Raw genomic sequence first — 17156 nt, 5'->3', positions numbered from 1 at the left:
CACATCCCTTCCCACCCAGCTTAAATTTCATAATCAATAATTATATTCATTCCATTTAATCTATTCTTAAATCCTTTTATCTTCTCTTATTTCATCAGTCACAATTGTCTAAACAACAAGACTAAATTTCACAATTCACCTGCTATTCTGAAGATAGATGGGACTTCACCAAACTAACTGGTCTCCCCTTAAATTCCTGATTAGTAGCTTCAAGTGGCCCTTCAATGCTGCTGTCAACCATTCTACATTTTCTTAGTCCATTCATTATCTCCTCTCCTATAAGACTGTTTTATAACCTTGTCCTCTCTCTTCAAACTTCTGTTTCTTTCCTTTCCCTCACTCTCAGCTGATGATCTTATTTTCTATTACATGGAGAACACAGTAGCAAGCATAAAGACTTTCCATAGTGCAGGTACTCACTTATGTGAGTAGATGTTTTCCTATGGATGAATCCTCCATTCTAGCTAAGAACAACCCTCCCCTGTGTATCAGTTCTGGGCTTTATCACCTAATCATTGGAGGCACTGCTTTAATAATATTCTCCTCTGTTCCACAGCCACAGTGCTTTCCTTCTCTATTGAATATTCATACTAGTATATAAACATTCTATTATTTTTCTCATGATTCACTTACCCCATAAGCTATTCCTCCATTCTTTCTCTTTATAGAAAAACTCTTTGGAATAATGTGTCTAGTTTTCTTTGGAACCTGCTCCAATCAGGCAACCCTCATCATCTTATCAAAACTGCTCAAAAAAATTTATGTTGTGAGATCCAACTGTCAGGTCTCACTCCTCACCTTACTTTACCTATTAGGAGTATTTTACATCACTAATTATCCCATTATCCACACAAAAACTATCTTTACCCAACTTCTAGGAAATCATATATTTTTGGTTTTCTATAACTTCTTAGTCACATTTTCCAATTTCTTCTCATCTCTCTGTCCTCCAAATGTGGAGTTAGTTTCCTAGGGCTTAGCACTTGAACCTAATTTTTATTTGCATTCATTTACCTGGTGACCTCACACTGTTTCATGGTTTTAAACACTGCCTAGAGGCTGACTTCAAAATTCACATCTCCAACTAAACCTTTTACTTGCTTCTACTTGTATATTCAACTACTATTTGGTATTTCCACTTGGAAATCTAATGGACATCTCAGACTTGAATAAAACCCAATCTAGTTGCCAGATATTTTCTTAACCTCAAACTGATTCCTCTCAGTTTCCCCAGATAAGTAAATGATAGCATTGTCATTTTATTTGCTTAGGGACACACATATGCACAAACAACCCCCCCCCCCAACTCCTGGGGTTAGTTGACTCCTCTGTTTCTTTCCCACCAGACCCACTTGATTTTCAACCCACTGGCTCTAACTGTAAAATATATCTAGAATCTGAACACATCTTAAAATCTTCTCAGCTATCACCCTAGTCCATATTAGCATTATGTCTCCACTGGATTATTGAGATATCCTCCCATTTGATCTCTGCCTCAACCCTTCCCCTATATCAGATTTTTGGCCAGAAGATTCATTTTACAATGTACATCAGGCAAATTGATCCTCTGATCAACCTCCACTCTCAAGGGGCTCCCTCGTTTCACTCAGAGTAAGAGTAAAACCCATAGAGTGGTCTATACAATTCTACCTAATCTACCACTTCTCTTTCACTGAACTCTCAGCATCCACACCGGACTTCTCATTGTTCTCTGTGAGCATGCAGTGTTCTTCAGATACCTAGCTCTGGGCCTCTGCACTTGCTGTTTCTTCCGTCTAGAATACTTGTCCCCAAGTGTAAACATGACATACACTCTCATTTCTTTTAGTCCTACTTAAATGTAATATTCTCAGTATATCTGCTTCTGGCCTCCCAATGCAAGATTGCAAGCCCCCTCCCAACACTTCTTAACCTCTCCTTTTGTTTTTCTTGTGTGTATGTGTGTGATTTTAACAACTTATTATACTATATCAGTAATATTACTTTTTTTTTCTTGTCTATCATTTTCATTAGAATTCAGCCTTTGAATCAGGGATGTTATTATCTTATTCTCTCTTGTTCTCTTCTATTCTCAGTGTCTATGCCTTACTTTAAAAGGGAACAGTAGGCAATTGAATTGAAAAGAGAGGTAGGCACCAGAAGATAAAGGATGTTATTCAAAATGTTACAGATTTACCATTGCCTTAAATATTGGACAACGACTGAAACACTTTAATTTCAAGACTGACATGGTAAATGTTGTTTTTTAAAAAAAAAATTTGAGGGAGTATGAGGACAGACTGGAGCCATGAGACAAGAGACTAATTAAGAATTGATTACAATAGTCCAGATGAAGACTTAACAAAATAGAGATAGGGATTTTAAAAAGAGCAAGCAAAGTTTATATGGAAAGCAAGGCTCAGAATAGCCAACACTACACTGAAGAAGAACAAAGTCATAGGACTAACACTAACAAATTTCAAGACTTATGATAAAGCCACAGTAATCAAGACAGTGTGTAATTGGCAAACAAAAGGATACATAGATCGATGGAACAGAATAGAGCCCCCAGGATTAAACCCACACAAAGACAGTCAACTAATCTTTTGCAAAGAGCAAAGGCAATTCAGTGGAGAAAGGATAGGTTTTCAATAAATGAAAACAGAACAACCGGACAACCACATGTTAAAAATATACATCTACACAGATCTTCTACCCTTCTAAAAAATTAACTCAAAGTGAGTCAGAAACATAAATGTAAAATGAAAAAACTATAAAACTCTTAGAAGACAACACAGGAGAAAATCTAGGTGACCTTGGCTTTGGTGATGACTTTTTTGATACAACACCAAAGGCACAATCCATAAAAGAAAAAAATGATAAGTTGGACATCATTAAAATAAAAGCCTTTTCTGTGAAAGACACTCCCAAGAGAATAAAAAGACAAGCTACGTATATAAATAGATGAAAAAAATTTCTTCTGTATAGCACAGGGAAATATGTTCAATACTTGTAATAACCTTTAATGAAAAAGAATATGAAAACGAATATATGTATGTATATGCATGACTGTGACATTAGCTGTACCCCAGAAATTGACACTTTGTAACTGACTATACTTCAATTTAAAAAAAAGACAAGCTACAGACTGGGAGAAAATAGTTGTAGCAGGCATTACCTGATAAAGGACTGTTACTCAAAATATACAAAGGACACTTAAAACTCAACAATAAGAAATTTAATAACCTAACTTACAAATGAGCCAAAGACCTGAACAGACACCTCACCAAAGAAAATATACAGGTGGCAAATAAACATATGGGAAGATGTTCTGCATCATATGTTATTAGGAAACTGCATGTTAAAATGGCAATGAGATACCACTACACACTGTTAGAATAGCTAAAATCCCAGACAGTGGCAACACCACACGCTGGAGAAAGATGGGGAGCAACAGGAAATCTCATTCATTGCTGGTGGGAATGCAAAGTGGTACAGACACTTTGGAAGACACTATGACGGTTTCTTACAAAACTAAACATAATCTTTTATGATCTAGCAGTTGAGCAACTTGTTATTTGCCCAAAAATGTTGAAAATTTCCATCTACAAGAAAACCTCTCTACAGATGTTTATTGCAGTTTTACTCAGAGTTCCCCAAACTTGGAAACAAAATGGCCAAGATGTCCTTCAGTAAATGAATGGATAAAAAAATAAACTTTGGTACATTTGTACCAAATAATGAAATAATGGACTATTATTCAGTGTTAAAAAGAACTGAGCTATCAAACCACGTAAATAAATGGAGAAATCCAACATGCACATTACCAAGTGAAAGAAGCCAGTTATAAAAGGCTACATACGGTACAATTCCAACTACATGACAAATGGAAAAGGCAAAACTATACAGATACTAAAAAGACCAGTAGTTGTCAGTTGGGGGAATAGGTAAGGAGGGATGAGCAGGTGGAGGACAGGGATCTTTAGGGCAGTGAAACTACTCCATGTGATACTGCAACAATGAACACATCTATTACACATTTGTCAAACTCCAGAGAATATACAGAACCAAGAATAAACCCTAATATAAACTATGGACTTTAGTGATAATGATGTGTCAATGTAGGCCCATCAATTGTAAGGAATGTTGGCGGTGAGGGAGGGAGCATGTGTATGTATCCCTGTTGCGGGGGGTGTATGGAACTCTGTGTACTTCCTGATCATTTTTGCTGCTCTAAAAAGTGAAGTGCATTTTTTTTAAGTGTAAGAAGTTTCACAGCATTTATATATAATTTTTTAGCTCTTATATATTTGTAGCCCCATTTGGGTAGCACAGTTAGATGCATTTAAGAAGCACAATATAAGAGTTACAGTAATTTATTTGAAAGAAATTATGTTCTTCACTCACATTTTCTAAACAGCATTAGAGTTCCAATTCATAAAACAAAATGACACTTCTAAAATGTTGGTGTTCCTACTTTCAATTTTCCTGTACCCCAAAGCTACTGTGGAAATCCCACATGACAAAATTTCCCTTCTGCCAACTAATTCACTATTTCTTCTTTTCCCTTTCCTCTTACTCATTTCCTTTAAGACTCTATTATATTGATCAATTAACTTTATACTCAGAAAACGAAGTATTTTTCTCTTAAGGGGGGAAATGGAATGGGTGAATGTTTTACTCTGTTGGAGGGGCAATATTGTGAACATTCTCATATGAATTCTTATTATTCTGTCACATAAGAAAGAGAAATTTCATGACATGGTATTTGAATTTCATGACTTGGTATTTGAATGGAGAGGGGAAAAAATCTCCAAAAGACTTCAGACTTTCACATTCATTCATTCAATATTTACTAAATGCTTACCAAGTAACAGCTGCACTATTCACCTGATAAACATTGCTTCTTCTCTCTCAAAGCAGTGGAAATCTATTCCATGACACATTGGAGTAAAAAGGCAATTGCAATAGACCATGACAAGTGTGATAAGAGGAAAAGTAAAAAGTTATATGGAAGCAGAAAAGATGTGGGTAGGGAAAATAAGTGGAACGCAATACATTTTTTTGGAAATGTCTATGAGATATTCAAAAACAATGTCCACTAGGCTGTTAAATATATCAGAATAGAATTTAAGGTCTATGCTGGAATGGTAAGTTAAAGGGTATAGGTCTACCATTAAAACCTTTGACACGGCTTGAATTACGGTTAGAGAAAGACAGCCATGAAAGCTACAGGCAAAGGGACACAAATGTGTCTGATCAAGAAGTGAACACTATAAATGAATCAAGAAATACAACAGAAAAATTGACCTTGACTTTGATGACCTTAACAAAATGTCCAGTGTGTAGTGAAGTCAAGTAAAAGATTAAGCTGAGTTGAGAAGGAAGTAGGTGGTGAACAAGTTAAGAATAACTGCAAGTAAAAAGAAAAAGCGAAAGAGTTAATAGAAACATAAACTTGTTGCCAAGTGAAAACTGTAAGGGTGTGCTGAGATTTCAGGGAAACGAGAGAGTCCTATGGACTTGAAGTAGTTAGGAGAGGACTCAGAGAAGGAAGTAAATTCGTCTAATCATTGAAGAATGAGAGGATTTGGATTTTAGGGGGGAGGGAAGAGATCTGAAACAGAGAAGAAAACAAGAGCCAGGACCAGGCAGGGGAATGACATGCCGATTTTGCCCTTAGAATTCCAATACAGTATTAATTTTTTGGTATTTTTCTTCCAACATTTTAGTTAAATCAACTTATAGCCAATGGCAATAAAGTGACTGCCATCAACTGATAATTGCTTTGGGTTAGCTCAATAATCATTCTTTAAATACTGTTACTATATTTAGTATTGATCTGCATCCTTGTTAATTATCTCAGCAGACAATCGTGGAAGCGGTTATCCATGAAACATAAAATGCTCACTTAGCTCTCCTATTCTTACAGGTAAGAAAACTATAAGATATAGAGATAAATGAATGAAATTACCATATGAGAACTTCTTGACCTATAAATGCATAGAGCAGAGAGAAAAAGAATTTTGCTTGATATTTAGTATCAAAGTTTAATTTCAAGAAATCACAAAGGGATTTATTAAACTATAAATTACTTAAAAATTTATATTGTCTTTATTTGTGACTTTAATGTGTTACTAATAGTATTACAACTTATGTTCACAAGTTACATAAAAATCCAGAGTCTCTCAGAATCTATACTTCCAATATTTTAATTATTCTCCCTTTGAACTGAAGTATTACTTTATCATTATTGATAGGATTTGCCTACAGCAGAGTAACAAAAGATTACTATCTCCTAAAATTCATTTCAACAACCACTTTTCTACCACTGACTTTCTTATCTAGAGACTCTTAAAGGACTCAATACATAAATGCCTGGAGAAAATTTAGATTGTTTTTGGGCATTATAACTGAAGTCTATTATCTAGTTTATAGGAAGTTCTAGTAGGTTTTTTTTTTCATTATATTATCTCACTATCAGGATATTATCTGTGTAACATTATATACTACTGATTTTGAGCTGCTTGTAATGGAAATATAAATAAACTCTTTTTAAAAGGACACTCTTTATCCTGTGTACAAACAGCTATAAACTTTAGTTATTGAAATTATTTTTTTAAAGAACTCCAGGAATGAATAAGTGGAGAATTTAATGCACAGAAAAGCGAAGACACCTGTCCAATCACACAGCTGATGTGAGCCCACATTTTCTGACTGATTCTAGGTGTCCTCCTCCGTTACTGCTGATCTGTAGCCACACCCTACATGGCAAGAGGTAGAATTTCATTGCTATAAACAAGAGATATAAAGAACTTTATTGAAATGGAAATACTGAGCTTTTTTTTTTTGCTGATCTATTTCCTAACTGGCTTTTCTATATCTTATAGTTACTATTTCCACCGTTTACTTATTTTTCTCTCTCAGAGCTTCTTCATTTTACACAGCACAAAAGAGTCAGACAGTCCTTTACCAAAGACAGACATGCTCCATTCAGTTTCACTGGTAATCTGTGTCTATTTTTTTTAAATAATTACTTTGTATTTTATGTTATTTTAACTTTTAGATACTGCAGAGTAAAACACCAGCTTGGCCATCAACCAGAAATAACATGACTGGTCACACATAAATACATTCCATATAGAAGTTCATCTTCCCACCCAAACTGATTCAGGATACACAATTCTCAAAGTTTGGAAAAAGCTCATGATAAAAACTCATGAGAAGAGACATGGAATGATTTCAAGCATTCTGCTACTTTTCAGAGGCAACATTTTTTGAGAGGCTCCTATTTTAATACTCGATGAGTGGAATCTAGAATTATTACAAACAGTACTTATGAATGCTTTAAAAGGATGTTAGGCACTGTACCAATATAATCACTTACCAAGCTTATTTGGTAAAAAATACTGGGAGATCATGAAATGTAGAATATTTTGTTGATCTTCAAACTATCTTTGGGAGAAAAGAACAGGAGGAGTGCAAGTGATCTTGTGCTAAATGTGAAAGCCATAAGGTCAATTTAAGATACCAACACGTGTGTGGTAAAACTGAAAATATAATCGGTATCTTTTTATTCTCAGTCTGGGTCAACATTAGTAATTTAGAGAAGTTCAGTCTATTGTCCAAAGGTATCTGTGAAAGGAAGGCCTGCCTTGAGTAGGAGTAAGATGGGGGTTACCAAGCTCTCTTGTGTTTCTCATTGTGGGGCTACAAGCAATGTGGATAATAACCAGTCTGCTCACCTCAAAGCTGGTTCCAGGAAAACAACTGGGTAAAATTATGTAGCAGCATAATTTTCACATGTTTACATGGTTTCCACGTGTAAAACAAAACCATTTTTTTTCATTTTCCCTATTCTTTCTTTTCCCCAAAGATATCCTGAAGATCAACAAAATGTTTTACATGCCATACGTTCCCAGTATTTTCTACCAAATAGGCTTCCTGAAAGAATTATTTTGATTCAGTACCTAGCATCCTTTTAAAACATTCGTAAGTAACTTTTGTAAAAATTCTAGGAAATATGTCAATATAGACACCACATGAAATAGTTCTTAGTGTTTTACTAGAGAAAATTGCAAGTGAAGTAACATTTGTATTTGTTTTAGTTCTATCCAGTTTCAGTTTCTGAAACTTTGCCTTATCTTCTTCCAATCCCACATTTTTCCTTACTTCAGCATGCCAGAAAATTAAGACAAACTGTTTGGCACCTTTTTCTGATAGTATTTTCTTCTGGTTAATGGTCTGTCTCCCTTAAGATATTTGAATCTCAGTTAATTTTCAAAACTGTGTGGAGTCAGAATGAACTGTTGACCAATGAAGTTTGATCCTTTAAGATGGATTTAATATTGTTAATATTCAAATATGTGATCAAAAATACAGTAAAGACAGTGCAAAATGTGATTTCGACCATTATCTCCAAGTGAAGAGGACTGGAAACAGTCAATACTCATCACTCAAGGGTTTCTTTAAATCAGTACAAAATGCTCCATTGCAGGCCACAGTCAGAGTACTGACACATGTAAGTAATAATTACTTCTATTATTTTAACACCTCTCATGCTTCCAAAATTGCACTCAGAACTTTATGCTTATTGTCACATTTAGCTTTCCCAGCAATTCTATGAAGTAGTTATTATTCTTTATATTTAAAAAAAGTATATTATTATTTGCAGATCATGAATCTGAGGCCCAGAAGGGTTAATTAGCTTTGTTAAGGTTATATTACAAGATTCTAACTCTAGCTTTGGTGGAATTTAACATTACCTCCTGCCTTCTGTGTTGTAATGCCACCTCACATTTAAATCAATTCAGTTTGATAACATGACTGCAACTCTTCTCTAACAAGACTCATATGTCACAATGAAGCCAAACAATCTTTATAATCCTTATCACTTAGAAGTTCATGGAAGCCAGAATTATCTTTCTCACTCATGCACCTAATCTTTTGATATTTTCTTCCTTGGATAGGCTCGAATGAGGAGTTAAACCAATATGTTTAAATAAAAAAAAAAATCAATTCATTGCTCAATTAAGAAATTTATCATTTCATTTTCTTTAAGAGCTTATGCACTTTTTAAAATGACCTTTTTAAGAAAAGTTGCTTTTATGCTCTAGGACACAGCCTGATTAATACAAATATTCCTGCTATGTAATTTTACCTAATCATTATTTACTTGAATTTTGTTGACCAGTCTTCTAACTAAATGCTAGAGCTGCATTTGAAGTGGGCAGATTGTTTACTCTAAAGCCTTTATCCACACTCCTTACAGTCACATGATGAAAAACTCAAGACACTTTGGTAGCCACATTTATCTACACATGGCAGACTTTCCTTCCACAGAAGTCTTCTGGATAAGTAGCACTCCAACCTGTGATTGCTCTGTCTGACTGAAATCTCACTGATTTTCAGGATGTACAGTTTCTCTTGATATTGGACAGAAACTACATCCCAATATATTTCATATTAGTCTGCTGGTGCCACATACTCTAAAGCAAATTCCATTTTCATTAAGAAAAAAAAGCCCTGCAACATATAAAGGTACCTATACTGTTTCTCCATAGTCTTTTTTTCCTTATATATCATATCAAGGTTTCTTCAACTTTTGTTCACCTGACGGGCTACCCAGATGTCACATTTTACATTCATCACATTTGACATTTATCACACTCTTGCTATCTGCCTCTTGGTCAAACACTCTCTAAGCATTCATGCTATCAAGTTTTTTGGTTAAATGAGGGGTGGTGATAAACACATAATAATTACATCACAAGGCAACAGGCACTGTGATACAATCACGAGAATAGAGCAAGGACAGTGGTCCACCCGGCAGGGAAAGGAAGCTCAGAGAAGACTGCTCCCGACATGAGGCATCAGGAACCTGAGATGGGCGAGCAGGCAAAATGATGTCAGACCTGTGCTAACTAGGATCACTGTTTCTTTGCTCTTGGTGCTGTGATTCTGTGAATTCAGTTTAAGGTTGATTAGCATTGTATTAGCCTTATTAAACTTTTGCTTCTTGTTGAGTTTCACATACTTTCGTAATTGATGGAATGTTTTTTTAAAAATTCAGTAATTACATTTATCCCTCTGTAAGTTCATTATGCTAAGTCCATCGTTCCAGCCAACCGAGTGATGATTTGGAATACAACTTCTCACACCCACCAATTTGTGAGAATGAGATAGGGGACCAGTTCTTCTGTTGCTTGAGTTTAAATAATAGCATTAACTTTCAGGCACTAGAAAAAAAATACAATAATTTGAGATAATCTACTCACACACTACTTGTTAAATACCTTGGAATGTAAAAAGTAGAAGTAAAGTTGAGAATTACATTTTCTAAAACACATTGATCTTTCCATTTTACAGGGAAAGTAACAGTAAACCATGTGTCATACCCCAAACTCTACCAGACAATTTCACAGAATCAAGGAGAATAATCAAAAGGCGGAGTCAAAATTCAGCTTGTCAGCTTGCATATTACAAAGAGTTGCTAGTCCTCATTACATTTTGTCTACAAAATGAAGCAATGTTCTTACTTTGGCATATAGTCTATGGTAAATAGACTTTCTGAGTCTCAGTTTATCAGAACTGTACTTCCTGATCAGCTCTCTAGCTTTCACCTACACCCTTGAACCTAGCACCTTGTTCATCTCATAGAACAAAACAGCCTCACTACAGGGTCTTCATTTGTTTACTCCCTTTCTTCTCCCACCAGAATGCAAGTCTCCTGAGAGCTGTTTTGTTCAGTCTCGTATTTTCAACGGTGCCATGTTAAAAATAATATGTATATTTATTATTTTTATCACTATGAACATTACTGAACAAAAATGATAAGTTGTTTTTTTTCTGTTTAAAGTGAAAAATATGTCCAGATGGAGAAAGAGAATAACCTAAATACTAAATTGAGTTAAACTTCGACTGACCAATTTAGGCATCTTTTCCGTGGTTATTAAAAAAGTGCCCTATTTCAAGGAAAGCGGCTTCACAAACTGAGATCATCAGGAAACATAATAGTTGAAATGAATTAATAAGTGTAATTTTATTGCCTGGGTTTGACTTTATGTATTATTTACTATGTATTATGTATTATTATGTATTATAGTATGTGAAATCTCAATTGGATTGACATAACTATTTGTGAAAGACTGGTTGGGAAACAAATGAAATTTAATTCAAATTCTAATTATTCATTTGCACTTTAGAGTAATGAATAGAATTAAGACTTTTATATGCGTTCACAGGAGCATATGCATTTCTGCATCTGTTTCCTTTTCCTGTATTAATCTTTAATGTCGCTATATTTATTTCTGAGGTTTAAATTATTTTTATGTAGGCGTGAAAGACTATTCAGTACATCAAGAAGAAGAACTCTTTCGAGATGTCTGATGAAATATGACAAATTCTGTGGATCAGCAGTCTACAATTGAATTTCTGATTCAGGAATGGAGTCAAGCCAGAGCATCTTAATGTGCAAAATAGCTTTCTCTTCTCTCTTTTTCTTCCATTAGCACATGGCAGTCGGCCTTTAGGCTGCATATGAATGTTACTATGTTTAAACTATTAAATAAAAAAATGATTTATGGGGGTTTAAAATACCAGCATAAAGATTATTTCCATTTATTGTTATTTTATTTTTGCCACTAAGCTGCATTTGCTGCATGAAAAAATTTCCACTGGCGGTGAAAGGGAAGCATATGGAAAGAGAGCAAAAGATTCCACTTAAAGAATTTAGTCAATTAAATGGAAATTCATAGGTAGGAGAACAGGTACTATTTTAAGGTGAACATCACTACTTCTCTGACATGAATTTCCCATCCTATCTTACCTTTCTTTTATTGTTTCGCGTATCTTACCCCCTTTTTCTGTGCCTTTTTCCCCACCCATTCCCATGTTCTGACCTGGCCTTCAGATGAATAATACCTGATGTATTAACACGAGTGCTGTGCTCCTGGACTTTGCACGACAGCCTCTGAGCTGAAGTGGCAAAAGTCAAGAGAGAGGAGAAAGGAGGGAATGAGGAAGGAAGGGTGGGAGGGAGACAGGGAGAGAGGAAGGAAGGAAAGAAAGAAAAGGAAGAAGTGGGGAGAGAGAAAAGAGGGGAGCCAAGAAGAAAGGAGGAGAAGGGAAGGGAAGAGAGAGGAAGAAAAAGGAAAGAAGAAGGAAAAGGAGGAAAAGAAAAGGAGAAAAAAGTGGGGGAAAAGAGATTAAGGAAGCATTTCTACATTTACTTTTTGTGTGAACGCATGTGCCCAGCTTTCAACTTCCATAAAGTTATGATGGAAAATACATTGCATTAAAGACTATTAATGAGGAGGTTAAATATTTGAAATCAAGCACAACACAGCTTCATCTGATGGTAGAAGGTCCAAAGTGGGGAAAATTCTCTTAATCTGGGGAAAGAGAAGAAGTGTTTTTGTTGTGTGTGTGCACGTGGTGTGTGTTAGCTTGTTAAAAGTTGCCTTCCTATCAAACTCTTTAAATATTGAAAACAATAATTTCTAAGAAGTGTGAAAATTGAGTTTGACACAGAAGTTTTTATTCTAGAACTTAACAGAATATTCAGTTTTGTTTTCTCAAAATCTCCTGAGTATATCACACCAAATTAAGTTCTCAAGCATTCAAACACAATCTTTTTTAACTCCTTCATTTCTTCTCAAGTTTCCTTAATTCCAATTACTTAATCATGATTATCACTTCATATTTATAAAGTATCAAATATATCTCCTGAAAAAATATTTTTAAGGTGGTCTATAGATGCTAATTTCCTTAGTGAGTCAGTTTAAAGCCAACATTTAGTTTGTCTTATGTAGGCTATTTTATCATAGTCTGTCATGGTCTGAATTATATGGATATTTTGACTACAGAGAAATTATAAGATGGCAAAGGAAATGAATAGATCAGTTTATATCTGCAAACATTTTCACCAGTAGGAATGAATAACGTGTTACTATTCACATTCTTAAAAATCTATTTGTTTTGAAATGCTCAAAGCCATTGATAGGTTTGGATTTCATCATCAGACTGTTTTGGCTTTGGGGAAAAATCTGTTATCAATTCAATATTATTCTAAAAGAAATTTTAGACTTGTCAACTCTAGAATGTGATAGCATTCCTTAGAAAACTGAGATAAAGAAAGCTTGGAAATAAGACTGTATTTATAAAAGTTCTGTACTGCAATTGACACTTCTGATGTCTAAAGTTTGCTCAAAATAACTAAAAAAAAAGTCCATTTGACACTCCCTGTAACAGTATAGCTGAAAATTTCCTGAAGTGTTAAAGAAAAGGTTGACTAAATGTTATTCCCGGATGGCTGAAGGCAGCAGCATTATGTCTGCCACCCGACCCACTTCTCTCACTTCATAAACTTAAAATAAATTCACAGACAACATGGTTTCCCTTTTTCCTAGTTATTTGGAATACATAATGGATGAGAGTAGCTTTCTCTTTTGTTGTCTAGCTTCACAAGACATACACTACCTCAGTTTTAGCATGTCTACTTCTGTAAATTTTGCTAGGCCAGTTACTTTCAGAAAACCTTCACACTTCTTTTGGGCTTGTATCCACGTGTGGCATTTCTGACCACTCTGTCATCTCCAAGGTAATGGTTAGGCGATGCAGCTCATCTCTGTCTCTTTCTGCTCCTAAGTATAAACTGTATTTTAGAAGAGTTTCAGCTATACTATTTACATTTTTCATTAGAGCAACCTTTAATAAAGAAGAAAACTTTGCTATCTTAAAATTGTATTCTATTCAGAAAAGATATGTGTTCCTTAAATATCCCACAGCTTGTACTAGAGAGAAAAAAAGTACAACTTCAGGTCAGACTTTAAACATAATGCGTTATCAATGAATTTCAGCCCGTAAAGAATTAGCCTTCTGGGTGCACTGCTTCTCTGCCTTGGCTTCCAGCCAGGACTGATATTCTGGCTTTATTTTATAAGTTTCCCCAGCTGCTTCCCAAATCTGGGAATCTTCTAACACCAGCTAGAGTCTTCTGGTTTGAACAAAGCATGCTAAAACGCTTCTCTGTTTTTCTCCCTGAGTAGTTACTACTACATGAGGCACAGAAAGTTTGATCTTTGGATTTTATTCTCAGTGGTACATTTCCCGCTCAAACAGAATGTGCTAGAGGATCATATAAATGTTAGACCTATTAGGTACAAATATTTTACTGACTTAGAAGCATCTGACTTAGAAGCATTTATTCGCATCTTTAAGAAATAAGGCTAGCATTTGGATTTGAATTAAGAAACTACACTCACTTAAGAATGATTTTTTTGGGGGGGAGCAGAATAGGTACAATAGTTTTAATACTCAGATAAAATATGAACGATTGTCCTTTTTGAGTTGAATACATACATAAACATGCATTTTGATTTTGGTTATCAAATATAAAAATTCCTAATTAGGATTTTTATGTATTTATATATAAAATAGTCTCCATTTACTTTCTTTTGGTATTTAAGGAAAATCACTTAAATGGACACATTTCTCAGATAATAACTTCAGCTGACAAAATGCAACTTGCATACATTGGCAAGTTTATAGAAAGTAAATACTAAAAATCCTTATGAAGTTTTCTCTCTTTTTATTTAGGAATGATGCCTGAGTTTCTGAATTGCATTTATAGCCTCCCTCTAAGAGTGAATTTCATGTTATAGTTAGTAAGTCATACATATTATTATTTTTTCAAAGGATTTTCTAACCATCAATCTTAGTGCTGACCAACTGCCATTAAGATAGAGTTTAAAGGAAAAAAAAAAGATAATTTTGTTTAGTGTTCAGTTTCCAAAAATCTTCTCCACTAGCTTATCATGAGCCTTCTATCAATGTAGGTGCTGTGTGATATTGATCATTGTAAGATGAATATTCACAGGATTCCTTATTATAAAAATATCAATGATCTCAGCAGGTGTTAAATTTTCATTTTTGCACTGAGATAAATGTAACTGGTGAATATACTTTGCCTATTAATCATTCATTTTTTTATAAATTCCAGTTTAAGACTTAGACTGTTTTAGTCAGTGGACCTTACAATCTTGACATACAGTTAGTTGCTTCATGAAAAACCATGACCAACACAGCACCTACCTGGCATCGGGATATAGCTAACTGGAATATTTTAATTGAAGAAATTAAAATTATTCTTTTGATATAAAAAAAGGCCTTTTAAGTCTTTGTGGGAAAAAATTATTGCCTCCTAGTTTTGAAGATATTCAACCAATTACAGCAACTTTTGTTTTCATCTATTTCCATTTGTGTCAACAAACTCACAGGATTTGAACCATGAAGTTGGTGAGAAAGTGCATAACTAAAATCGTTAAGTAAACACATCAATATCTTTGTATGCAATTTCCTTCAAACATTTACGATCTTCAGTTGATGAAAAATATTCTGATAGACACCGTGAAAGCAAGAAAAGCTGAGTTTGAAAAAAACATAATAAACTATAAACTACTGAAACTTTTTCAGAGCTATAGTAGAACTCACAGTATAACCTATTATAATGAACAAAATATATCATCACTTGGAAGTACTCTTGATAGTAACTGAAAAATACAGCATCTTATTAATCAGGACAAATTACAAGGAAAATACAGCTTTAAAGTCCCCTCCTCCCCTTTTTTTTCAGCTTTCTCTATCAGAGGTATTGGAAGAGCTGAATGAAAACCATATTTGAATAACATTTCTTATTTTCCAACTTATTCTGTTCATGAGGAATTTGGAAGTACTTACAGGTATAACACACAGCTGTTTTTGTCCTCCTGGGAATCCGTGCTTAGGGCTTATAGCATATATTGTTCTAAAAATTTATTTTTCTTTCCTAATAGGACCTAGTAGGAAAGCATCTATTTTTTTAACAGCAATTTATGACTGTATCATACGATTTCAAATGTCTGTGACAGCTGTTTCTCCAAAGCAGACCATTAGGACAGAGCGTGGCTATAAATCTCAGGTCCCAAAGAGAGAAGTTCCCATCTCTAGTAATTTGAATGCCATGTTATCAGTAACACTTCTCAGGCAAACATTTATAACCCCACAGTTTTGCTGTTGAGTTTGGAATGCCGGCATTTTCAATACAAAAAGGCTAAAACTGTTGTCAAGTGAGATGTTTATTATGCAAATTTTCCAGCAACAGTTTACAAATATTTCAAGTTCCTTTTTTTCAGGCAGGACTGTATTTTCCATTTACAGTGCAAATATAACTTCTACAAAGCATAAAATGACAGGTAAGCACACGTATGCTGAAAAGGGACACCACATTTGATTTAAAAAAATACCTGCTTCTACATAAATCTTTCACAAATAAAACTTTATTGTGATCAACTTGTTTACATAGCTAAGCAGCATATATTCATTTAATGTACATACCTTAGTTTCAGCAAATTAAGCAATAACTTACCTAGAGAAGCATTTCAATTTTTTTTTTCTTTTCCTAACTTGAATTTATCCCGAGTTAGAAAATGAGATATCCGGTATTCAGATTCACTTGACTCCAGGTTAATTAGAAGGAGCTTTCCGTTCGTGCAATCTGCCTTAATATTCCGAGCGCACTCTTTAGCTCCAATCCTAGTATCTCAACTCTTCCAGCAGAGTCTCTTTTTATTTATACCCACATTGTCCTTTTCAAAACAAGCAGCCAGCTGGAATGATTCAAACCTCTGTTCAGCACACCGTTAAAATGCAGCTTCCTTCTTGGACACGAGAATTACACCAGGGAGCGGACCGAGTACAGAAAAAGGCTATGAGAACTATTTAATCACCGGAATACCAGCTGCTCCTGCTCTGCTGTTGCTGCTGCTGCTGTGCTGCTTGTTTAGCTGTGGTCGGTCTTTCCCTCCCTCCCTCTTTCTCTCACATCTCCAGAACTATAAAGGCAGCTCTGCCGGATTATGATTGGCAGAAACAGCCAATTCCTTCAGCTAATCATCCTCAAGACTTTCAAGGACCTGGAGCTCTTGTGATGTCATCCAGTCAGTGGGATGTTACACATGAATACGTTCCAACAGAAGCTAATTCAGCGATCAGCTGCATTCCTCTCACACCACGGTGATTGATTAGATGCTCCTTGAGGATTTGCATAATCTTTCATTGTACAGTTGGACTATTTCCCACGAAATTCGAGAGTAAAATTCCACTTTGCAGCTATGACACTATACTGAAAGATTCTCTCT

General features: G+C 34.9%; 1 protein-coding gene across 3 annotated transcripts in view; it reads right to left on the bottom strand.

Moving 5' to 3' along the window:
* The window catches only part of LOC105089919 (N-deacetylase and N-sulfotransferase 4), a 230978-nt gene extending 214028 nt beyond the window's left edge, over positions 1-16950 (bottom strand). For all 3 annotated transcript variants that reach the window (XM_010981101.3, XM_064478402.1, XM_064478371.1), the window contains exon 1: positions 16385-16950. The gene's annotated coding sequence lies outside the window, so the exon portion shown is untranslated. The remainder of the gene's footprint in view (positions 1-16384) is intronic.
* Between the last annotated feature and the right edge of the window lie 206 nt (positions 16951-17156).

Source organism: Camelus dromedarius, chromosome 1 (genome assembly GCF_036321535.1).
Source record: "Camelus dromedarius isolate mCamDro1 chromosome 1, mCamDro1.pat, whole genome shotgun sequence".
In the NCBI taxonomy this organism is placed as follows: Eukaryota; Metazoa; Chordata; class Mammalia; order Artiodactyla; family Camelidae; genus Camelus; species Camelus dromedarius.
Note: the sequence above shows the minus strand (reverse complement) of the source record. Positions and strands in the feature narration are given on the sequence as shown.